Here is a 25,894-nt window from a genome sequence, read left to right on the forward strand (position 1 = left end):
CTACTGACGTGCTTTGCACACAGGTGGCTGGCGGGTGTCAGTTTCTCCAACTTTAGTTGAACCGAGTGTGGCTACGCCCGGTCCTTGCGAAGGTTAAGACAACACCAACTTGACAGACTATCATTGTGGTTTTGATGCGTAGGTAAGAACGATTCTTGCTCAGCCCGTAGCAGCCACGTAAAATTTGCAACAACAAAATAGAGGACGTCAAACTTGTTTTTGCAGGGTATGTTGTGATGTGATATGGTCAAGACGTGATGCTATATTTTATTGTATGAGATGATCATGTTTTGTAACCGAAGTTATTGGCAACTGGCAGGATCCATATGGTTGTCGCTTTATTGTATGAAATGCAAATGCCCTGTAATTGCTTTACTTTATCACTAAGCGGTAGCGATAGTCGTAGAAGCAATAGATGGCATAACGACAACGATGCTACGATGGAGATCAAGGTGTCGCGCCGGTGAAGATGGTGATCACGACGGTGCTTCGGAGATGGAGATCACAAGCACAAAATGATGGTCGCCATATCATATCACTTATATTGATTGCATGTGATGTTTATCCTTTATGCATCTTATCTTGCTTTGTTTGATGGTAGCATTTTAAGATGATCTCTCACTAAATTATCAAGAAATGTTCTCCCTGAGTATGCACCCTTGCGAAAGTTCTTCGTGCTGAGACACCACGTTATGATCGGGTGTGATAGGCTCTACGTTCAAATACAACGGGTGCAAAACAGTTGCACATGCGGAATACTCAGGTTAAACTTGATGAGCCTAGCATATACAGGTATGGCCTTGGAACACGGAGACCGAAAGGTCGAGCGTGAATCATATAGTAGATATGATCAACAAAGTGATGTTCACCATTGAAAACTACTCCATCTCACATGATGATCGGACATGGTTTAGTTGATTTGGATCACGTGATCACTTAGATGACTAGAGAGATGTCTGTCTAAGTGGGAGTTCTTTAGTAATATGATTAATTGAACTTAAATTTATCATGAACTTAGTCCTGGTAGTATTTTGCAAATTATGTTGTAGATCAATAGCTTGCGTTGTTGCTTTCATATGTTTATTTTGATATGTTCCTAGAGAAAATTGTGTTGAAAGATGTTAGTAGCAATGATGCGGATTGGATCCGTGATCTGAGGTTTATCCTCATTGCTGCAAAGAAGAATTATGTCCTTAATGCACCGCTAGGTGACAGACCTATTGCAGGAGCAGATGCAGATGTTATGAACGTTTGGCTAGCTCAATATGATGACTACTTGATAGTTTAGTGCACCATGCTTAACGGCTTAGAATCGGGACTTCAAAGAAATTTTGAACGTCATGGACCATATGAGATGTTCCAGGAGTTGAAGTTAATATTTCAAGCAAATACCCGATATGAGATATATGAAGTCTCCAACAAGTTCTATGGCTAAAAGATGGACGAGAATTGCTCAACTAGTGAGCATGTGCTCAGATTGTCTGGGTACTACAATCGCTTGAATCAGGTGGGAGTTAATCTTCCAGATAAGATAGTGATTGACAGAGTTCTCTAGTCACCATCACCAAGTTAGTAGAACTTTGTGATGAACTATAGTATGCAAGGGATGATGAAAACGATTCCCGAGCTCTTCGTGATGTTGAAATCGACGAAGGTAGAAATCAAGAAAGAGCATCAAGTGTTGATGGTTGACAAGATCACTAGTTTCAAGAAAAAGGGCAAAGGGAAAGAAAGGGAACTTCAAGTAGAATGACAAGCAAGTTGTCACTCCCACGACGAATCCCAAAGCTGAACCAAAGCCTGAAACTGAGTGCTTACACTTCAAAGGAAATGGTCATTGGAAATGGAAATACCCTGAATATTTGGTGGATAAGAAGGATGGCAGAGTGAACAAGGGTATATTTGATATACAGGTTATTGATGTGTACCTTACTAGTGTTTGTAGTAGCCCCTGAGTATTTGATACTTGTTCGGTTGCTAAAAATTAGTGACTCGAAACAGGAGTTATAGAATAAACAGAGACTAGTTGAGGGTGAAGTGACGATGTGTATTGGAAGTGGTTCCAAGATTGATATGATCATCATCGCACACTCCCTATACTTTCGGGATTAGTGTTAAACCTAAATAAATGTTATTTGGCGTTTGCGTTGAACATGAATATGATTTGATCATGTTTATTGCAATACGGTTATTCATTTAAAGTCAAAGAATAATTGTTGTTCTGTTTACATGAATAAAACCTTCGATGGTCATACACCCAATGAAAAAAGTTTGTTAGATCTCGATCGTAGTGATACACATATTAACAATATTGATGCCAAAAGATGCAAAGTTAATAATGATAGTGCAACTTATTTGTGGCACTGCCATTTGGGTCATATCGGTGTAAAGCGCATGACGAAACTCCATAAAGATGGATTTTCGCAATCACTTGGTTATGAATCATTTGATGCTTGCGAACCGTGCCTTTTGGGCAAGATGACTAAAACTCCATTCTCCGGAACAATGGAACGAGCTACTGACTTATTGGAAATAATACATACCGATGTATGCGATCCGGTGAGTGTTAAGGCTCGTGGAGTGTATCGTTATTTTTTGACCTTCACAGATGATTTGAGTAGATATGGGTATATCTACTTGATGAAACGTAAGTCTGAAACATTTGAAAAGTTCAAAGAATTTCAGAGTGAAGTGGAAAATCATCGTAACAAGAAAAATAAAATTTCTACGATCTGATCGTGGAGACGAATATTTGAGTTACGAGTTTGGTTTTCATATGAAACAATGTGAAATAGTTTCGCAACTCACGCCACCCGGAAAACCAAAATGTAATGGTGTGTCCGAACGTTGTAATCGTACTTTACTAGATATGCTGCGATCTATGATGTCTCTTATCGGTTTACCACTATCGTTTTGGGGTTATGCATTAGAGATAGCTGCATTCACGTTTAAACAGAGCACCATCTAAATCCGTTGAGACGACACCGTATGAACTATGGTTTAACAGTAAACCTAAGCTGTCGTTTCTTAAAGTTTGGAGTTGCGATGCTTATATGAAAAAGGTTTTCAACCTGATAAGCTCGAACCCAACTCAGAAACTGCGTCTTCATAGAATACCCAAAGGAAACTGTTGGGTACACCTTCTATCACAGATCCGAAGGCAAAACATTCGTTGCTAAGAATGGATCCTTTCTAGAGAAGGAGTTTCTCTCAAAAGAAGTGAGTGGGAGGAAAGTAGAACTTGATGAGGTAATTGTACCTTCTCCCAAATTGGAAAGTTGTTCATCACAGAAATCAGTTCCAGTGATTGCTACACCGATTAGCGAGGAAGCTAATGATGATGATCATGAAACTTCAAATCAAGTTACTACAGAACCTCGTAGGTATTCCAGAGTACGATCCGCACCAGTGTGGTACGGTAATCCTATTCTGGAAGTCATGTTACTAGACCATGATAAACCTACGAACTATGAGGAAGCGATGATGAGCCCAGATTCCGCGAAATGGCTTGAAGGCCATGAAATCATAGATGGGATCCATATATGAGAACAAAGTGTGGACTTTGATTAACTTGCCCGATGATCGACAAGCCATAGAAAATAAATGGATCTTCAAGAGGAAGACGGACGTTGATAGTAGTGTTACTATCTACAAAGCTAGATTTGTTGAAAAAGGTTTTTGACAAAGTTCAAGATGTTGACTACGATGAGTATTTTTCTCACTCGTATCGATGCTTAAAGTCTGTCCGAATCATGTTAGCAATTGCCACATTTTATGAAATCTGTCAAAAGGATGTCAAAACTGCATTCTTTAGTGGATTTATTAAAGAAGAGTTGTATATGATGCAACCAGAAGGTTTTATCAATCCTAAAGGTGCTAAACAAATTATGCAAGCTCCAGCAATCCATCTATGGACTGGTGCAAGCATCTCGGAGTTGGAATATACGCTTTGATGAGTTGATCAAAGCATATAGTTTTATACAGACTTGCGGTGAAGCCTGTATTTACAAGAAAGTGAGTGGGAGCACTACAACCTTTCTGATAAGTATATGTGAATGACATATTGTTGATTGGAAATAATGTAGAATTTTTTGGAAAGCATAAAGGAGTGTTTGAAAGGATTTTTTCAAAGAAAGACCTCAGTAAAGCTACTTACATATTGAGCATCAAGATCTATTGAGATAGATCAAGACGCTTGATAAGATTTTCAATTAGTACATACCTTGACAAGATTTTGAAGTAGTTCAAAATGGAACAGTCAAAGAAAGAGTTCTTGCCTGTGTTGCAAAGGTGTGAAATTGAGTAAGACTCAAATCCCGACCACGACAGAAAATAGAAAAGAGAATGAAAGTAATTCCGTATTCCTCCGTCATAGGTTCTATAAAGTATGATATGCTATGTACCAGACCTATTGTATACCTTGTTCTGAATTTGGTAAGGGAATACAATAGTGATCTAGGAGACATTGGTCAAGAATATCCTTAGTAAGGACTAAGGAAATATTTCTCGATTATGGAGGTGATAAAAGAGCCCATCGTAAATAGTTACATCGATGCAAGCTTTTACACAAATCCAGATGACTCTAAGTCTCAATCTGGATACATATTGAAAGTGGGAGCAATTAGCTAGAGTACCTCCATGCAGAGCATTGTAGACATAGAATATTTGCAAAATACATACGGCTCTGAATGTGCCATACCCGTTGACTAAGCTTCTCTCACGAGCAAAACATGATCACACCTTAGTACTCTTTGGGTGTTAGACACATACCTATGTGAACTAGATTATTGACTCTAGTAAACCCTTTGGGTGTTGGTCACATGACGATGTGAACTATGGATGTTAATCATATACAGATATGAATATTGGTGTTAAATCACATGGCGATGTGAACTAGATTATTGACTCTAGTGCAAGTGGGAGACTGAAGGAAATATGCCCTAGAGGCAATAATAAAGTTATTATTTATTTCCTTATATCATGATGAATGTTTATTATTCATGCTAGAATTGTATTAACCGGAAACATGATACATGTGTGAATACATAGACAAACTAACTGTCACTAGTATGCCTCTACTTGACTAGTTCGTTTATCAAAGATGGTTATGTTTCCTAGCCATGGACAAAGAGTTGTCATTTGATTAACGGGATCACATCATTAGGAGAATGATGTGATTAACTTGACCCATTCCGTTAGCTTAGCACTTGATCGTTTAGTATGTTGCTATTGCTTTCTGCATGACTTATACATGTTCCTATGACTATGAGATTATGCAACTCCCGTTTACCGGAGGACCACTTTGTGTGCTACCAAACGTCACAACGTAACTGGGTGATTATAAAGGAGCTCTACGGGTGTCTCCGAAGGTACATATTGAGTTGGCGTATTTCGAGATTAGGATTTGTCACTCCGATTGTCGGAGAGGTATCTCTGGGCCCTCTCGGTAATGCACATCACTTTAAGCCTTGCAAGCAATGCAACTAATTAGTTAGTTGCAGGATGATGCATTACGGAACGAGTAAAGAGACTTGCCGGTAACGAGATTGAACTAGGTATTGAGATACCGAAGATTGAATCTCGGGCAAGTAACATACCGATGACAAAGGGAACAACGTATGTTGTTATGCGGTTTGACCGATAAAGATCTTCATAGAATATGTAGGATCCAATATAAGCATCCAGGTTCCGCTATTGGTTATTGACCGGAAACAGTTCTAGGTCATGTCTACATAGTTCTCGAACCCGTAGGGTCCGCACGCTTAACATTACGATGATAATTTTATTATGAGTTTATAAGTTTTGATGTGCCGAAGGTTGTTCAGAGTCCCGGATGTGATCACAGACATGACGAGGAGTCTCGAAATGGTCGAGACATAAAGATTGATATATTGGAAGCCTATATTTGGATATCAGAATCGTTCCGGGTGAAATCGAGATTTTACCGGAGTACCGGGGGGTTATCGGAACCCCCCTGGGGTTAATGTGCCTACATGGGCCATAAGGGAGAAGAGGAGGGCCGGCCAGGGCAGGCCGCGCGCCCCCTCCCCCTAGTCTGAATAGGACAAGGAAGGGGGGGGGGGTGGGCGCCCCACTTTCCTCTTTCCCCCTTCCCCCTTCGTTCTCCAACAAGGCAAGAGGGGGGAGTCCTACTCCCGGTGGGAGTAGGACTCCTCCAGGCGCACCCCTAGGGGGCCGGCCGCACCTCCCCCTCCCTCCTTTATATACGAGGGCAGGGGGCACCTCTAGACACACAAGTTGATCTTCGTGATCGTTCCTTAGCCATGTGCGGTGCCCCCCTCCACCATATTCCACCTCGGTCATATCGTTGCGGTGCTTAGGCGAAGCCCTGTGTCGGTAGAACATCATCATCCTCGCCATGCCGTTGTGCTGACGGAACTCATCCCCGACACCCTGCTGGATCGGAGTCCGGGGATCGTCATCGAGCTGAACGTGTGCTGAACTCAGAGGTGCCGTATGTTCGGTGCTTGGATCGGTCGGATCATGAAGACATACGACTACATCAACCGCGTTGTTATAACGCTTCCGCTTTTGGTCTATGAGGGTACGTGGACACACTCTCCCCTCTCGTTGCTATGCATCACCATGATCTTGCGTGTGCATAGGATTTTTTTTGAAATTACTATGTTCCCCAACAATCCCCTATGCCTCGGCTATAGGGTCTATTATGTATGCCATGCTGTGTACCAGACGTGATGTAAACCTTGCCGTAAGTTTGGTAGGAAGGTACTAAAGTAATCCTGGCATGGAACACTGGACAAACGGTCAAGAATATCCTGAAGTACCTGAAAAGGACTAAGGATATGTTTCTCGTTTATGGAGGTGACGAAGAGCTCATCGTAAAGGGTTACGTCGACGCTAGCTTCGACACAGATCTGGATGACTCTAAGTCTCAAACCGGATACATGTATATTTTGAATGGTGGGGCAGTAAGCTGGTGCAGTTGCAAGAAAAGCATCGTGGCGGGATCTACATGTGAAGCGGAGTACATGGCAACCTCGGAGGCAGCACATGAAGCAATCTTGATGAAGGAGTTCATCACCGACCTAGGAGTCATACCCAATGCGTCGGGGCCGATCACTCTCTTCTGTGACAACACTGGAGCTATTGCCCAGCCGAGGTTTCACAAGAAGACCAGGCACATCAAGCGTCGCTTCAAGTCAATTCGTGAAAATGTTCAAGATGGAGACATAGATATTTGCAAAGTGCATACGGATCTGAATGTCACAGATCCGTTGGCTAAACCTCTTCCGCGAGCAAAACATGATCAACACCAGAACTCTTTGGGTGTTCGATTCATCACAATGTAACTAGATTACTGACTCTAGTGCAAGTGGGAGACTGTTGGAAATATGCCCTAGAGGCAATAATGAAATAATAATTATTATATTTCCTTGTTCATGATAATTGTCTATTATTCATGCTATAATTGTGTTATCCGAAAATCGTAATAAATGTGTGAATACATAGACCACAACATGTCCCTAGTGAGCCTCTAGTTGACTAGCTCGTTGATCAACAAATAGTCATGGTTTCCTGACTATGGACATTGGATGTCATTGATAACAGGATCATGTCATTAGGAGAATGATGCGATGGACAAGACCCAATCCTAAGCATAGCACAAGATCGGGTAGTTTGTTTGCTAGAGTTTTTCCAATGTCAAGTATCATTTCCTTAGATCATGAGATCGTGTAACTCCCGGATACCGTAGGAGTGCTTTGGGTGTACCAAACGTCACAACGTAACTGGGTGACTATAAAGGTATACTACAGGTATCCCCGAAAGTGTCTGTTGGGTTGACATGGATTGAGACTGGGATTTGTCACTCCGTATGACGGAGAGGTATCTCTGGGCCCACTCGGTAATGCATCATCATAATGACCTCAATGTGACCAAGTGGTTTGTCACGGGATCATGCATTACAGTACGAGTAAAGTGACTTGCCGGTAATGAAATTGAATGAGGTATTGGGATACCGACGATCGAATCTCAGGCAAGTAACGTACCGATTGACAAAGGGAATTGTATACGGGATTACTTGAATCCTCGACATCGTGGTTCATTCGATGAGATCATCGTGGAACATGTGGGAGCCAACATGGGTATCCAGATCCCGCTGTTGGTTATTGGCCAGAGAGTTGTCTCGGTCATGTCTGCGTGATTCCCGAACCCATAGGGTCTACACACTTAAGGTTCAGTGACGCTAGGTGTCGGTGTCAAAACCGGCGGATCTCGGGTAGGGGGTCCCGAACTATGCGTCTAGGCGGATGGTAACAGGAGACAAGGGACACGATGTTTTTACCCAGGTTCGGGCCCTCTCGATGGAGGTAAAACCCTACTCCTGCTTGATTAATATTGATGATATGGGTAGTACAAGAGTAGATCTACCACGAGATCAGAGAGGCTAAACCCTAGAAGCTAGCCTATGGTATGATTGTTGTTTGTCCTACGGACTAAAACCCTCCAGTTTATATAGACACCGGAGAGGGCTAGGGTTACACAGAGTCGGTTACAATGGGAAGAGATCTACATATCCGTATCGCCAAGCTTGCCTTCCACGCCAAGGAAAGTCCCATCCGGACACGGGACGAAGTCTTCAATCTTGTATCTTCATAGTCCAGGAGTCCGGCCAAAGGTTATAGTCTGGTCATCTGGACACCCCCTAATCCAGGACTCCCTCAGTAGCCCCTGAACCAGGCTTCAATGACGACGAGTCCGGCACGCAGATTGTCTTCGGCATTGCAAGGCGGGTTCCTCCTCCGAATACTTCATAGAAGATTTTGAACACAAGGATAGTGTCCGGCTCTACAAAATAAGTTCCACATACCACCGTAAAGAGAATAATATTTGTACAAAACTAATCTGCTGACGTATTCCGCAGCATGACATCACGCCACGGCCAAGCCTTTATTCGAATCATTTTACTATCCCACCTCAGCGTGTTTAGCGAGGCAGTTTCCTTGGCACGTCTTGTCAAAGTAGAGATCGTGTCCCCTTATTCCGGGATTCTCACCAATACGGGCGTGGGTAACCCAATCGTGCCTGTTGGCATGTCTCCTCAATCGAAGGCGAGTCCCAAACGGTCACGGGGAGGGCTCTTGGTATTCAACCTCTTTATAAAGAGACCAAGGCTCGACTCCTTTTTTTCAACCTCAATCAAATTCAACTCTCACCTTGAGTTCCAACACCCAAAGCTCCAGATTCAGGCGTTTCGGACCTCCGACGATGTCTGGCTCCGACCTTCAAGGCCGGTGGATGCCCTCCTCCGTTATGGAAAAAGATGTGCTAAAGCTAAGAGATGCCAGGTATCTAACTGGCGAAATCTCGCATAGGCTGCCTGCTCAAGGGCAATTTATTCCCACTCCCAAGCCTGGTGAGAGCGTGGTGTTCGCGTCTCACTTCCTTCGGGGGCTAGGCTTCCAGACGGACCCCTTCGTGAGGGGGCTCATGTTTTATTACGGGCTGGAATTTCACGACTTAGCTCCGGAGTCCATCCTCCATATCTCATCGTTCATTGTCGTGTGCGAGGCCTTCCTCCATATTACTCCTCACTTTGGATTGTGGCTTAAGACCTTCAAAGTAGAGCCGAAGATGAGCGAGGGACAGCACGCAGAGTGCAGAGGTGCTGTTATAAGCAAGAATGCCGACGCTCCATGGCCCGAGGGCTCTTTTCAAGAGGAGTTCAGCTTATGGCAACGAGAGTGGTTTTATATCACAGCTCCGAGGGGCACCAAATGGGTGGCGCCACCTGCCTTTCGCTCGGGTCCCCCACCACAACTGGCGTCATGGGCCAATAAAGGGCTTAACTGGGGGCCGTCCAAGGACGTGCCCTTGTTGCAGGGCCGCGTTCGAGATCTCCTAGAAAGAGATATCAATCTGGCCATAGTGGCGCATGTTATGTTAATTCACCGCATCCTGCCCTGCAAACGTCGCCCCATCCGCCTGTGGGAGTTTAATCTGGAAGGACCACGAGCCCTCCAACATTTTGTGGGCGCGACGCCCATGGAGATGTACAAGTTGTTCTTCGGATCACAAGCAATGTGTGCAGACTCGTCCGAGGATGCCGGTCTGAGCTGCAATCGCCCGGATACTCAAGTAAGTAGCCCTGTACCCGGACACGCTATCCGTATATTTATCATAAAATTGCCTTTAAAAGAGCTGTCCCTTAAACAGGAGTGGATAGAAAAAGCAAAGCTAATCAGGTGTCCGGCCCCCCTCCCTGAGACTACGCCGGATCCCGTGTTAGCCAGGATGCTGGAGGTTGCGCCTTTGGAAGAAGGCGAAGAGGGGAGCAAGGAAGCTACCGCCTCCACGAAAGAGGCTGTCAGGAAAGGAGGAATCGAGAATTTCTCTAACCAGGGGAAGAAGAGGACCGCCCCCTCTTTACTTACGGCTCGGTGGAGAGCTGATCCCCTTGGGGGCGCAATGCGACCCAGGCACCCCCAGCGCCGGACCCTCTGACAAAGATTTCTTCCCCCGCTTTGAGACCATGGCCTCCGAGACATCCCTATTCTATTTTTTGAGGAAGATAACCGAAATTTTACCTTGTAGTTCGGATCACAGCCCTTCTCAACAGAGCTCATCTTCAGGGGATCTTCATCCGGAGATGATGGAGAGCGGAACGCCTCCCCCTACCGTACCGCCTTCCGAGACGGGCGACCCTGAGGTGTCATCACAGAGAGTTTCTCCGAATCCGGCAGGGCCGGAAGGCAGTCGTATGGCCCCCCAAGGCTCTCCGTGTCCGGCCTTCGAAAAAGGCCATCGGACGAGTCCGACACCGTCTGGTGCACGGTTGGAGGAGCTGAAGTATCTGCTCGGGCGAGCGTCTATCTCAGAAGAACACCATGCGTTGATGGATACGGTGATTGGAAGGATTTCATCCACGGAGAGCGGGTTGTACAAGGCCGTCAGGAGTTTACTGACAGGTTTTGAGGTACGCGAAATGATGTACCTTTTGACAGATCCGCATATATAAGATGCGCCCTGTATAGATAGTAGCCCCTGAGACTCTGTGCGTTGTCAAAAATGACGGCGCGCCGAGGATCATAATCCCAGGTATAATATGTCGCCCTTCCAATGTAGGTGGCAAAGTGTCCGGTGGCTAGCCGGACTGATGAATTTGCCGAGCTAAAGCGGCAACTTGACGTGGCAGATGCCGACATCGCGCTTGTCAACAAGCGGCTGGACGAGGCACAAGGTATGTAATTTCTCCGAATACACCTGGTAAGAGGAGCTTGATGCCTGTACCTTACAACATGTGTGCTTGATGCAGATGGTGCCATTGCCCTGGAGAACCTTCAGGCGGAGCTTGCCTGAGCCAAGGAGCAGGCCAGAAAAAGTGATGCGGCTGCCTTAAAGGCGGCTGAAGAGCTGAAAGCCGAACATGCTGCTCACTGCCAAAGCAAGAAGGAAATGACCGAGATGGCTGTAAAGTTGAAGAATGCTGCCGACTGCTGCAAGCTTCTTGAAAAAGAAGATCGGGTGGCATAGAAGGACCTAGAGAAGGTCACTACCGAGGCTAAGGATACTCGCTCTGCGATGAGAGCTATGAAGGAGGAGCTACGTCAGGCCGAAGATATCACGGCTGGAAAGCCCTTTATGCCGCGGATGAAGTTCAGGGATCCTAAATATGCTCCATTGGACCGGCAGTGGAGTGCGGCGAACACTTATCTGGACTTGGCGGCGAGTGCCGCGGACGCGGCCGAACACTTCCCCGATCAAAATGACCACGAAGTGGAAAAGCTTTTTTGGTCGCAGTTCCACAATCCAGACCGCCCACTTCCATTAACCGATCATTTGGCCGCATGGGCGGAGCTGAATAGGTTATCCAGACTCGCCATGAAGTATGTCGTGAGTCATCTGTGGCCGAAAAGGCCCGAGCCGAAGAGTTATTTTAGCTTGGTGCAACAGTTCCTCGATGCGGTGCCGCATATTAATGCAATGAAGAGGTCAGCATGCATAGAGGGTCCGCAGATGGCTCTTGCCCGTGTCAAGACATACTAGGTGGAGATGAAGGCCATTGCTGTTGCATCCCAAGATTCGGACGAGAGCCGAGTACCTGCCGAGCACTATTTTCAGGAAGTTCTACAGGGCGCTCGTTTAATAGAGATGCAGTGCTCAAAGGATGTTATGTTCGAATAACGTGTATTATTGTAAAACAATGTTTTGATGGAATATAAAATCTTTTTATACTTGTGCCTTCAAGAATTAGAATACCTCCTGTGCGGCCGTTAATGTATATGTGTATATAACCTGAAAGATGGTAGTCTTCGGCTTCAGCCCCCACGCATATAATGCGGGGGTGTTCGCAGAAGGCGCATTTTCACACTTGATCCAACGTCTTGGTCTTATTAAGGAGGTGATAGCGCAGCGAACTAGGCAACCGGACTATAATGCTTTATCACTTTCACTTAGCCATAGGAGTTTGACAGTGGGGCTACTATATAGCCCCTAGGGGCACCGCGCTCACCCAAATTCGGGGCGCGTGTGTGCCTGGCCGGGAAATGGCCCTTTGTTAATGCGGAGGAATCCTAAAGATTCGGATGGGTCATCGAGTGGTTGACCAGTCTCACGCTATATCATGAGAGTCAATTTTCGGCTTTCTCTACTGAGGTGCTCGCTTGGCCGAACCGGGGCACAATCGCAGTAGTTCTCCTGGTGCCGCCTTAGCCGATAGAGCAAAACGTAAGACAGCAAAACACAAGAGCCGAGCAAACCCAACATTTGACCAAAGACATGATTCGGAGCTGATGCATATAAGGCCAAACTCGCGACACCGAACACTCCCTAAGGTATTCGGTCTTTATGAAAACGAGCTGAACAACGCCCTTGGTAAGAAGCCCCTGGTGTCCAGGTACGCGCAAAATTCTGACGTGGCCACATGCCAAGACGCCAGCCTCCTCCTTGGTTATAACAAGAAACCGGGGGATGTGTATCAACAAGAGACAGTGAAAAAGGTTTACGCAGGGTCTTAATCTGAAAAGAATCCTTGGAACGGGTCCCTACTGCACGTCTGCGCCTGTGTCTCCGTTGTGCCGTATCCTGGACGGCTGTAGCACGGTGTTCATTTGTAAACGAGAGGAACTCAGTTGAAAAAGATCGTGTGAAAATCTATGTTATATTAAATAAACAAAGTATAATTCAGAAAATGGGTAGAATTGAGCTTTATTGTCTCCTGTTGTACACGCGTGGAGCCCCTTGTACGGGGGTATGCGGCTAGTAAGCCCTTTTATGTTTACGCCGGACTCGTCTAGCCATGTCCGGGGTCTGAATGACCTGTTTAGGTGCTTTGATTAGTGAAGCCGGTTTAGTTTGTGGCTGTCAAGGCAGCCGCACAGTCTTCTGCGCTTGAGGAACACTCGATATTTCCCTTTAATGAGATGATGCCTCGCGGACCGGGCATTTTAAGCGTAAGGGATGCATAATGCGGTATTGCGTTAAAGCGGGCGAAAGCTTCGCGTCCCAGTAGTGCTTGATAGCTACTTGTAAGTGGGGCGATGTGGAAGGTTAGCTTTTCGCGGCGGAAGTTGTCGGGGGAGCCGAACATAACTTCTAACATGAGAGAACCCGTACAATTGGTATTTGGGCCTGGCGTTACCCCTTGAAAGGAAGTGTTGCCATGGCGAATTTTTGTTGGGTTTATCCCCATTTTGCGGATTGTGTCCTGATATAGCAGGTTTAGACCACTGCCGCCGTCCATTAGGACTTGTGTAAAGTGGAGTCCGTCAATTATTGGATCTAATACCAAGGCAGTCCAGCCTGTGTTCCGGATACTTCTAGAGTAATCTTGATGGTCGAATGTGATTGGTTTTAACAACCAGTGGCGGGACTCCTCTGGGGCAGGCCGTATGGCGCGTATCTCTATAGGCGCCACTCTGCTTTTCCCTTTTGTCACGTGAAGTGAGTTTACTGTTTTGACTTCTTGTGGGAACTTCTTTTGTTCTCCGGTGCTCTGCTTGTGGGGTTCCTCATCGTCCTCGCTTGGTATGTCGAGCACCTTGTGTTCGGCGTTGAGTTTGCCGGATTACTTGAAGACCCAACAATCTCTGTGGATATGGTTTGCAGGCTTCTCGGGAGTACTCTGGATTTGGCATATTTTGTCCAAGATTTTGTTTAGGTTAGATAGCTCCTCCCTGTTATCCTTGAGGGGCAGCTTTTTCTGATTCTGCCGAGAGCTTCTGAATCCGGCGTTGACTGCCGTGCTCTTCAGGCTGTTTCCCTTGGTCTGGCGCTGGTCCTTGCTACATCACGGTTTCCCGTTTCCATCCCCAACTTCGGATGTACTTGGGTCGCTGGTACTGCTTCTTGCCAACCAGCTATCCTCTCTTGCGCAAAAGCGGGTCATGAGGCTTGTTAATGCGGCCATTGTTCTTGGCTTTTCTTGGCCGAGGTGTCTGGCGAGCCATTCGTCTCGAACGCTGTGTTTGAAAGCTGCTAAGGCTTCGGCCTCCGGAAAGTCGACTATCTGGTTCTTTTTAATAAGAAATCTGTTCCAGAATTTCCAGGCTGACTCTCCAGGTTGTTGAGTTATATGACTTAGATCGTCTGCATCCGGAGGTCGGACATAGGTCCCTTGAAAATTTGCCCGAAAAGCATCCTCGAGCTCTTCCCAACTTCCGATGGTGTTTTGGGAAGGCTTTTAAGCCAATGCCGGGATGGCCCTTTGAGCTTCAGGGGTAAGTATTTTATGGCGTGGAGGTCATCTCCTCTAGCCATGTGTATGTGGAGGATATAATCCTCAATCCAGACTCCAGGGTCTGTTGTTCCGTCGTATGCCTCTATGTTTACGGGCTTGAATCTTGCTGGAAATTCATGGTCCAGCACCTCATCGGTGAAACATAGGGGGTGTGCGGCACCCCTATATTTGGGTGTGCCATGATGTTTGGATACTTATTGCGTTGCATTGCTTACTAGAGCTTGCTTTCCTGGCCCGTAGATAGATCTGGCTGGGCCGTTTTTTGATGCGAATCCTTGTGCAGATCGCGTGCCGGCTTGTATGCGGCGCCATTTGCCGCTCTATCCTGGCCATGGGGTTGTTTATCCGACCTGGTGGCTTCCTTATTTTTTGATTGCGGGGGCTCTAAGGCCTCCTCATCAAATTCCGGTAGTAATTTTCTCTTCGGATAGCTCTTTGTGTGGCGACTGTCTCCGTATTTGTCTGCGGTGTTGAGTACTTTGCCCCATCTAATTCTGAGTGCATCTTCCGCTGTTTTGAGCTTCCGCTTCTGCTTTTTCAGGCTACGCACAGTGGCAATGAGCCTTTTGTGGAGGTTCTTCTGCTCCAGCAACTTGTCCGGCGTGAGGTCGTCCGGACTATTATCTTCGCCGGGGACGGGTTGTTTGGTTCGTTTACCCAAGTTGCCCTGTTTGGACGGTTGCTCGATGGCATGTTCACCGCCGGTTCGCCCTGCTCTGTGGCTGGGTCTGTATGGCTGCTGTCTCTGTCGAGGTGGGGTTTGGAGCGGCGCTTACGCCGCCGCTTTGACTGCTTTTCGAGGGAACGATCCCTCGTTGCGTGCCTTTGTTCCTCGTCGTCGTTTCTTTCAGGTGTGTCTACCATGTATACATCGTTAGATGAGGTGGTTATCCAGTGCCCTATAGGCGCTGGTTCCTATTCGTCTCCTACATTGTCGTCCATACCGTCGATGTCTTCGGAGTCGAAGTCGAGCGTGTCGGTTAAATCATCGACAATGGCTACGAAGTGGGTGGTGGGTGGGCTTTGAATTTCTTCGTCATCCGCATCCCATCCTTGCTGACCATAGTCCGGCCAGGGCTCTCCTGATAAAGAGAGACTATAGTGAATTCAGAATGTCACCGAAGGGTGAGTGTTGAGAGGTGTCCGCGCCGGTGAACTCCATGATCGGCACCCAATCGGATTCGATCGACAGGGGCGCGGAAGGTTCGGAGTCCAGGGAGGAGTCCGGCACCTTGGAGTCACGGGCTTTGCAGAGGACAAGGCTGGTGTTCGGCTCGATCACCGTAGAGATTGCAGCCCCCGAGGCGGTGTCCAACCACCCGTCCTCGATTGGCGCAGTCGGCTCTGAGCTAAGGGTCAGAGCGGACACTAGTGCGGCCTCCTGGGCACTGTTCGGCGGCAGAGCTAGATCATGCCCATCGTGATAGTGCGGCGCGCTCGGCTGTGGCTCAAACCCGTCGAAGATCAAGTCTCTGCGGATGTCAGCCGTGTTGTTCAAACTTCCAAATCTGACCTGATGGCCAGGGGCATAGCTTTCGATCTGCTCCAGATGGCCAAGCGAATTGGCCCGCAGTGCAAAGCCGCCGAATACGAAGATCTATCCGGGGAGAAAAGTCTCGCCCTGGACCGCATCGTTGTTGATGATCGGAGGAGCCATCGGGCCTAAAGATGACGACACAGAGGAACTCTCAATGAAAGCACCAATGTCGGTGTCAAAACCGGCGGATCTCGGGTAGGGGGTCCCGAACTGTGCGTCGAGGCGGATGGTAACAGGAGACAAGGGACACGATGTTTTTACCCAGGTTCGGGCCCTCTCGATGGAGGTAAAACCCTACTCCTGCTTGATTAATATTGATGATATGGGTAGTACAAGAGTAGATCTACCACGAAATCAGAGAGGCTAAACCCTAGAAGCTAGCCTATGGTATGATTGTTGTTCGTCCTATGGACTAAAACCCTCCGGTTTATATAGACACCGGAGAGGGCTAGGGTTACACAGAGTCAGTTACAATGGGAAGAGATCTACATATCCGTATCGCCAAACTTGCCTTCCATGCCAAGGAAAGTCCCATCCAGACACGGGACGAAGTCTTCAATCTTGTATCTTCATAGTCCAGGAGTCCGGCCAAAGGTTATAGTCCGGTCACCCGTACACCCCCTAATCCAGGACTCCCTCACTAGGGTTGTAGAGATATTAGTATGCGGTGATACGAAAGTTGTTCGGAGTCCCGGATGAGATCCCGTACAGCACGAGGAGTTCCAGAATGGTCCGGAGGTAAAGATTTGTATATAGGAAGTCCAGTTTCGGCCACCGAGAAAGTTTTGGGGTCACCGGTATTGTACGGGGACCACCGGAAGGGTCCCGGGGGTCCACCGGGTGGGGCCACCTATCCCGGATGGCCCCATGGGCTGAAGTGGGAAGGGAACGAGACCCTGGTGGGCTGGTGGACCCCTCTTGGGCCTCCCCCTGCGCCTAGGGTTGGACACCCTGGGGGTGGGGGGCGCCCCACCTGACTTGGGGGGCAAGTTCCCCCCTTTGGCTGCCACCCCCCTTGAGATTGGATCTCTAGGGGGCCGGCGCCCCCCAGGGCCCCTATATAAAGAGGGGGGGGGGGAGGGAGGGCTGCGCACCCAAGCCCCTGGCGCCTCTCTCTTCCCCCCGTAACACCTCTCCCTCTCACTGAGCTTGGCGAAGCCCTGCCGAGATCCCCGCTACTTCCACCACCACGCCGTCGTGCTGCTGGATCTCCATCAACCTCTCCTTCCCCTTGCTGGATCAAGAAGGAGGTGACGTCTCTCCCAACCGTACGTGTGTTGAACGCGGAGGTGCCGTCCGTTCGGCGCTAGGATCACCGGTGATTTGGATCATGACGAGTACGACTCCATCAACCCCCTTCTCTTGAACGCTTCCGCTCGCGATCTACAAGGGTATGTAGATGCACTCCTCTCTCTCGTTGCTAGATGACTCCATAGATTGATCATGGTTAAGCGTAGATTTTTTTTATTTTCTGCAACGATCCCCAATAGGGGGGTGGGGGTTTTGGGGGTTTTGTAGGGTTAATTTTGGGGTTTCATATATTGTGTTAGCTAGCTAATAGAGAGAAGTGTCCTCTCTTATCTCCGTGCTTGGTCTATGTTACGTACTATACGTAATGAGAGGACTCGACACGCTAGCTAGAAAGCAAATGAAGGAAACCATTAAGTACAGAAGATCGTCATGAACATATACAGAGAGAAGTGATCGACCGCTCCTTCTCCGAGAGATTGGTCGAACAACAAGTTTTCGTATATCTATCTGACACTACTGGCTACATATTGCTACCTCTTGAGCATGCGTTGGTTTTCCCTTGAAGAGGAAAGGGTGATGCAGCAAAGTAGCGTAAGTATTTCCCTCAGTTTTTGAGAACCAAGACATCAATCCAGTAGGAGGCTACACACGAGTCCCTCGTACGTACACAAACAAATAAGAACCTTGCAACCAACGTGATAAAGGGGTTGTCAATCCCTTCACGTCCACTTGCAAAAAGTGAGATCTGATAGAGATAATAAGATAAATAAATATTTTTGGTATTTTTATAATATAGATTGGAAAGTAAAGATTGCAAAATAAAGTAGATCGGAAACTTATATGATGGAAAATAGACCCGGGGGCCATAGGTTTCACTAGTGGCTTCTCTCAAGATAGCATAAGTATTACGATGGGTGAACAAATTACTGTCGAGCAATTGATGGAAAAGTGCATAGTTATGAGAATATCTAGGCATGATCATGTATATAGGCATCATGTTCGCGACAAGTAGATCAAAAACGATTCTGCATCTACTACTATTACTCCACACATCGACCGCTATCCAGCATGCATCCAGAGTATTAAGTTCATAAGAACAGAGTAACGCATTAGGCAAGATGACATGATGTAGAGAGATAAACTCAAGCAATATGATATAAACCCCATCTTTTTATCCTCGATGGCAACAATACAATACGTGCCTTACTGCCCCTGCTGTCACTGGGAAAGGACACCGCAAGATTGAACCCAAAGCTAAGCACTTTTCCCATTGCAAGAAGAATCAATCTAGTAGGCCAAACCAAACTGATAATTTGAAGAGACTTGCAAAGATAACAAATCATACATAAAATAATTCAGAGGAGATTCAAATATTGTTCATAGATAAACTTGATCATAAACCCATAATTCATCGGATCTTGACAAACACACCACAAAAAGAATTACATCGAATAGATCTCCAAGAAGATCAAGGAGAACTTTGTATTGAGATTCAAAGAGAGAGAAGAAGCCATCTAGCTAATAACTATGGACCTGAAGGTCTGTGGTAAACTACTCACACTTCATCGGAGAGGCTATGGCATTGATGTACAAGCCCTCCGTGATGGATTCCCCCTCTGGCGGAGCACCGGAAAAGGCTCCAAGATGGGATCTCACAGGTACAGAAGGTTGCGGCGGTGGAAATAGGGTTTCGTGGTGCTCCTGGATGTTTTCAGGTACATGAGTATATATAGGTGAAGGAAGTCGGTCATGGGAGCCACGAGGGGCCCACGAGGGTGGGGGGCGCGCCCACCCCCTAGGGCACGCGTCCCTGCCTCGTGGCTTCCTCATCTGCTTCTTGACGTCCACTCCAAGTCTCTTGGATTGTGTTTGTTCCAAAAATAACTCTGCCTAGGTTTCAGTCCGTTTGGACTCCGTTTGATATTCCTTTTCTGTGAGACACTGAAATAGGCAAAAAACAACAATTTGCGCTGGGCCTCCGGTTAATAGGATAGTCCCAAAAATAATATAAAAGTGTATAGTAAAGCCCATTAAACATCCAAAACAGGTAATATAATAGCATGGAACAATCAAAAATTATAGATACGTTGGAGACGTATCAAGCATTCCCAAGCTTAATTCATGCTCGTCCTCGAGTAGGTAAATGATAAAAACATAATATTTGATGTGGAATGCTACCTAGCATATTTCTCAATGTAATTTTCTTTATTGTGGCATGAATGTTCAGATCCAAAAGATTCAAGATAAAAGTTTAATAATGACATAAAAATAATAATACTTCAAGCATACTAACAAGGTAATCATGTCTTATCAAAATAATATAGCCAAAGAAAGCTTATCCCTACAAAATCACATAGGTTGTCCATGCTTCATTTTCGTAACACAAAATGCTCCCCTTATGCATAACCCCGATGACAAGCCGAGCAATTGGTTCATACTTTTTAACGCGCTTCAGCTTTTTCAACCCTCACGCAATACATGAGCGTAAGCCGTGGATATAGCACTATAGGTGGAATATAATATAATGATAGGGGTTATGAGAGAAGACAAAAAGGGATAAATTCTCACATTGATGAGGCTAATCAACGAGCTAGGGAGATGCCCATCAATTGATGTCAATGCAAGGAGTAGGGATTGCCATGCAACGGATGCACTAGAGCTATAAATGTATGAAAGCTCATCAAAATGAAACTAAGTGGGTGTGCATCCAACTTGCTTGCTCACGAAGACCTAGGGCAATTTGAGGAAGCCCATCATTGGAATATACAAGCCAAGTTCTATAATGAAAAATTCCCACTAGTATATGAAAGTGACAACATATGAGACTCTCTTATCATGAAGACCATGGTGCTACTTTGAAGCAAGAGTGTGGTAAAAGGATAGTAACATTGTCCCTTCTCTCATTTTCTCTCATTTTTTTATTTGGTGGGCTTCTTTGGCCTCTTATTTTTTCTTGGGTTTCTTTGGCCTCTTTTATTTTCATAAAGTCTGGAGTCTCATACCGACTTGTGGGGGAATCATAGTATCCATCATCCTTTTCTCACATGGGACAATGCTCTAATAATGGAAATCATCACACTTCTATTTATTTACAACTCAATACTTAGGACAAAATACGACTCTATGTAAATGCCTCCAGCGGTGTACCAGGATATGTGATGAATCAAGAGTGACATGTATGAAAGAATTATAAAGGTGGCTTTGCCACAAATACGATGTCAACTACATGATCACGCAAAAGCAATATGATAATGATGGAGCGTGTCATAATAAACGAAACGGTGGATAGTTGCATGGCAATATATCTCGGAATGGCTATGGAAATGCCATAATAGGTAGGTATGGTGGCTGTTTTGAGGAAGATATAAGGAGGTTTATGGGGGATAGAGCATACCATATCACGGGTTTTGGATGCGCCGGCGAAGTTTGCACCAACTCTCAAGGTGAGAAAGGGCAATGCACGGTACCGTAGAGGCTAGCAAAAATGCGGAAAGGTAAGAGTGCGTATAATCCATGGACTCACATTAGTCATAAAGAACTCATATACTTATTGCAAATTTTTATTAGCCGTCAAAGCAAAGTACTACTACGCATGCCCCTAGAGGGATAGATTGGTAGGAAAAGATCATCGCTCGTCCCCGACCGCCACTCATAAGGAAAGCATTCAAAGAACACCCCATGCTTCAAATTTGTCACACAACTTTACCATACGTGCATGCTACGGGACTTGCCAACTTTAACACAAGTATTTCTCAATTTCACAATTATCTAACTAGCATGACTCTAACATTACCACCTTTATATCTCAAAATAATTATCAAGTATCAATTTTATCATAGTATCCAATGCACTTTATATGATAGTTTTTATTATACCCAACTTGGATGCCCATCATATTAGGACTAATTTTATAACCAAAGCAATTAACATGCTGTTCTAAAAGACTCTCAAAATAGTATAACGAAGCATGAGAGATCAATAATTTCGACAAAATAAAACCACCACCGTGCTCTAAAAAGATATAAGTGAAGTACTAGAGCAAAAGTTTCTAGCTCAAAAGATATAAGTGAAGCACATAGAGTATTCTAATAAATTTCGATTCATGTGTGTCTCTCCAAAAGGTGTGTACATAAAGGATGATTGTGGTAAACTAAAAATCAAAGACTCATATCATACAAGACGCTCCAAGCAAAACACATATCATGTGGTGAATAAAAATATAGCCTCAAGTAAAGTTACCCATGGACGAAGACGAAAGAGGGGATGCCTTCCGGGGCATCCCCAAGCTTAGGCTTTTGGTTGTCCTTCAATTTTACCTTGGGGTTCCTTGGGCATCCCCAATCTTAGGCTCTTGCGACTCTTTATTACACAATCCATCAATTTTTTACCCAAAACTTGAAAACTTCACAACACAAAACTCAATAGAAAACCCCATGAGCTCCGTTAGTACAAGAAAACAAACCACCACTTTAAGGTATTGTAATGAACTCATTCTTTATTTATATTGTTGTTAAACCTACTGTATTCCAACTTCTCTATGGTTCATACTCCCCGATACTAGCCATAGATTCATCAAAATAAGCAAATAACACACGAAAAACAGAATTTGTCAAAAACAGAACAGTCTGTAGCAATCTGTAACTTTCGAATACTTCTGGAACCTTAAAAATCCGACCAAGTTAGGAAGTTCTAGATAATTAGTCTATTAATCCTCTGAAAAAAGAATAAACTAAAAATCACGTTTCTGTGATTTATGAAAATTATTCTCGTGCGCTCAAAAGTTTCTGTTTTTCAGCAAGATCAAGTTAACTATCACCATAGGTTATCCTAAAGGTTTTACTTGGCACAAACACTAATTAAAACACAAAACCACATCTAAACAGAGGCTAGATGAATTATTTATTGAGTAACAGCAAGTAAAAATATTGGGTTGTCTCCCAACAAGCGCTTTTCTTTAAAGCCTTTTAGCTAGGCATTGATAATTGTAATGATGCTCACATGAAAGACAAGAATTGAAGCGCAAAGAGAGCATCGTAAAACACGTGATAAACACGTCTAAGTCTAACATACTTCCTATGCATAGGCTCTTTATAAGCAAACAAATTATTATAGAAAGCAAAAATTAGCATAAGCAAGGAAGAAGAAAGAGACGATAGCAATCTCAACATGACGAGCGGTAATTTAGTAACATGGAAATTTCTACAACCATATTTTCCTCTCTCATAATAATTACATGTAGTATCATAAGAAAATTCAACAATATAGCTATCACAAAACATATTCTCAACACGATCCACATGCATGCAAAGTTGACACTCTTCCAAGATAGTGGAATTAACATTAACTAAAGTCATGACATCTCCAAACCCACTTTTATGAAAAATATCATAAGATTGAACATACTCCAAATATGTGGGATCTAAAGTTGACACTCTTCCAAACCCACTTTCAATATTATTGCAAACACTATTATCAATCTCATATTCATCATGGGGCTTAAATAAATTTTCAAGATCATAAGAAGAATCACCCCAATCGTGAACATTCCAACAAGTAGTAGACATAGCAAAACTAGCATCCCCAAGCTTATGGTTTTGCATATTATTAGCAAAATTGACATCAAGAGAATTTATAGTAAAATCATTGCAATCATGCTTTTTATTCAAGGATCCATTGTGAATCTCTTCATCAATTTCTTCATCACAATTTTTAGATTCACGAATTTCAAGCAAAACTTCATAAAGATAATCTAGTGCACAAAACTCACTAGCAATTGGTTCATCATAATTGGATCTCTTAAAAAGATTAGCAAGAGGATGAGGATCCATAGATCTTAGGTTCTCTGTTTAGCAATACATAAACAACTATTCCAACCAAACGAGCAAACGAGCCAAGTAAAACATCAAAGCAAACGAAAAAGACGAACATAAGAAGGGTGAATAAAATGGCAAGGGTGAAGTGGGGGAGAGGAAAACGAGAGGCAAATGGAAAATAATGTAATGCGAGGGATAAGGGTTTGTGATGGGTACTTGGTATGTCTTGACTGGTGAGTAGACTTCCCCGGCAATGGCACCAGAAATCCTTCTTGCTACCTCTTGAGCATGCGTTGGTTTTCCCTTGAAGAGGAAAGGGTGATGCAGCAAAGTAGCGTAAAAATTTCCCTCAGTTTTTGAGAACCAAGGCATCAATCCAGTAGGAGGCTACACGCGAGTCCCTCGTACCTCCACAAACAAATAAGAACCTTTGCAACCAACGCGGTAAAGGGGTTGTCAATCCCTTCAAGGCCACTTGCAAAAAGTGAGATCTGATAGAGATAATAAGATAAATAAATATTTTTGGTATTTTTATAATATAGATTGGAAAGTAAAGGTTGCAAAATAAAGTAGATTGGAAACTTATATGATGGAAAATAGACCCGGGGGCCATAGGTTTCACTAGTGGCTTCTCTCAAGATAGCATAAGTATTATGGTGGGTGAACAAATTACTGTCGAGCAATTGATAGAAAAGTGCATAGTTATGAGAATATCTAGGCATGATCATGTATATAGGCATCACGTCCGCGACAAGTAGATCGAAACGATTCTGCATCTACTACTATTACTCCACACATCGACCGCTATCCAGCATGCATGTAGAGTATTAAGTTCATAAGAACAGAGTAACGCATTAGGCAAGATGGCATGATGTAGAGGGATAAACTCAAGCAATATGATATAAACCCCATCTTTTTATCCTCGATGGCAACAATACAATACGTGTCTTGCTGCCCTTGCTGTCACTGGGAAAGGACACCACCATATTGAACCCAAAGCTAAGCACTTCTCCCATTGCAAGAAGAATCAATCTAGTAGGCCAAACCAAACCGATAATTTGAAGAGACTTGCAAAGATAACAAATCATACATAAAAGAATTCAGAGGAGATTCAAATATTGTTCATAGATAAACTCGATCATAAACCCACAATTCACCGGATCTTGACAAACACACCGCAAAAAGAATTACATCGAATAGATCTCCAAGGAGATCGAGGAGAACTTTGTATTGAGATTCAAAGAGAGAGAAGAAGCCATCTAGCTAATAACTATGGACCCGAAGGTCTGTGGTAAACTACTCACACTTCATCGGAGAGGCTATGGCATTGATGTAGAAGCCCTCCATGATGGATTCCCCCTCCGGCGGAGCATCGGAAAAGGCTCCAAGATGGGATCTCACGGGTACAGAAGGTTGCGGCGGTGGAAATAGGGTTTCGTGGTGCTCCTGGATGTTTTCAGGGTACGTGAGTATATATAGGCGAAGGTAGTCAGTCAGGGGAGCCACAAGGGCCCCACGAGGGTGGGGGGCGCACCCACCCCCCTAGGGCGCGCCTCCGTGCCTCGTGGCTTCCCCGTCTGCTTCTTGACGTCCACTCCAAGTCTCATGGATTGCATTTGTTCCAAAAATAACTCTCCCGAAGGTTTCATCCCGTTTGGACTCCGTTTGATATTCCTTTTCTACGAAACACTGAAATAGGCAAAAAAACAACAATTTGGGCTGGGCCTCCGGTTAATAGGTTAGTCCCAAAAATAATATAAAAGTGTATAGTAAAGCCCATTAAACATCCAATAAGGTAATATAATAGCGTGGAACAATAGAAAACTATAGATACGTTGGAGATGCATCACATATATACAATATAAGATCTCTTACAATCCCCTAACATCTGAACTCAAGTTCCACATGGTATTCTTAGTCTTTGTCGATGACGTGGTCAAGTAAGAATCCCACCAATTCCTGTTGAATTGCTCGTATGCGATCTTGTGGTTGGAGTTCATCGCGCATCTGAAACATCTAATTTGAAGAAGGGGGTCAATACATATATATGAATGAAATTCAAGACACACTACTGGAATCAGAGAATTTGCCGTCTGCCAATTCTTTGCCGTCAGCTAGCAGACGACAAAGAAGGTCTTTGCCATCAGCTACCAAGAAGCTGACGGCAAACAAATGGCAGACGACAAAGAAGGTCTTGGCCATCCGCCATTTCTTTGCGGTCCGCTGGCTGACGGCAAAGAATCTTTGCCGTCCGCTGGCTGACGGCAAAGAGGGAGGTGGCACCCACTAACGAAAAACTTAACATGCCCCCTCTTTGCCGTCCGCAGCAGACGGCAAAGATAAACAAAAAGCGGACGACAAAGGCGGGGTGGACGGCAAAGGCTAACCCAACTAACGGCCGAGCCCCCCCCGCCCATTACTCTCTCTGTTTCTCCCTCTCTCCTCCCCGACGCCCAGATCCACCGACCGCGCCACCCGGCGCCGCCCCCACCAGCGCCCCCGTCCCCGTCGCCCGGTGCCGCCCCCGCCACCGCCCCTTCCCCACCCGCCGACGCCCCACCATCCCGCTGCCCC

The sequence above is a fragment of the Triticum dicoccoides genome, chromosome 6B (assembly GCF_002162155.2).
Source record: "Triticum dicoccoides isolate Atlit2015 ecotype Zavitan chromosome 6B, WEW_v2.0, whole genome shotgun sequence".
Taxonomy (NCBI): Eukaryota; Viridiplantae; Streptophyta; class Magnoliopsida; order Poales; family Poaceae; genus Triticum; species Triticum dicoccoides.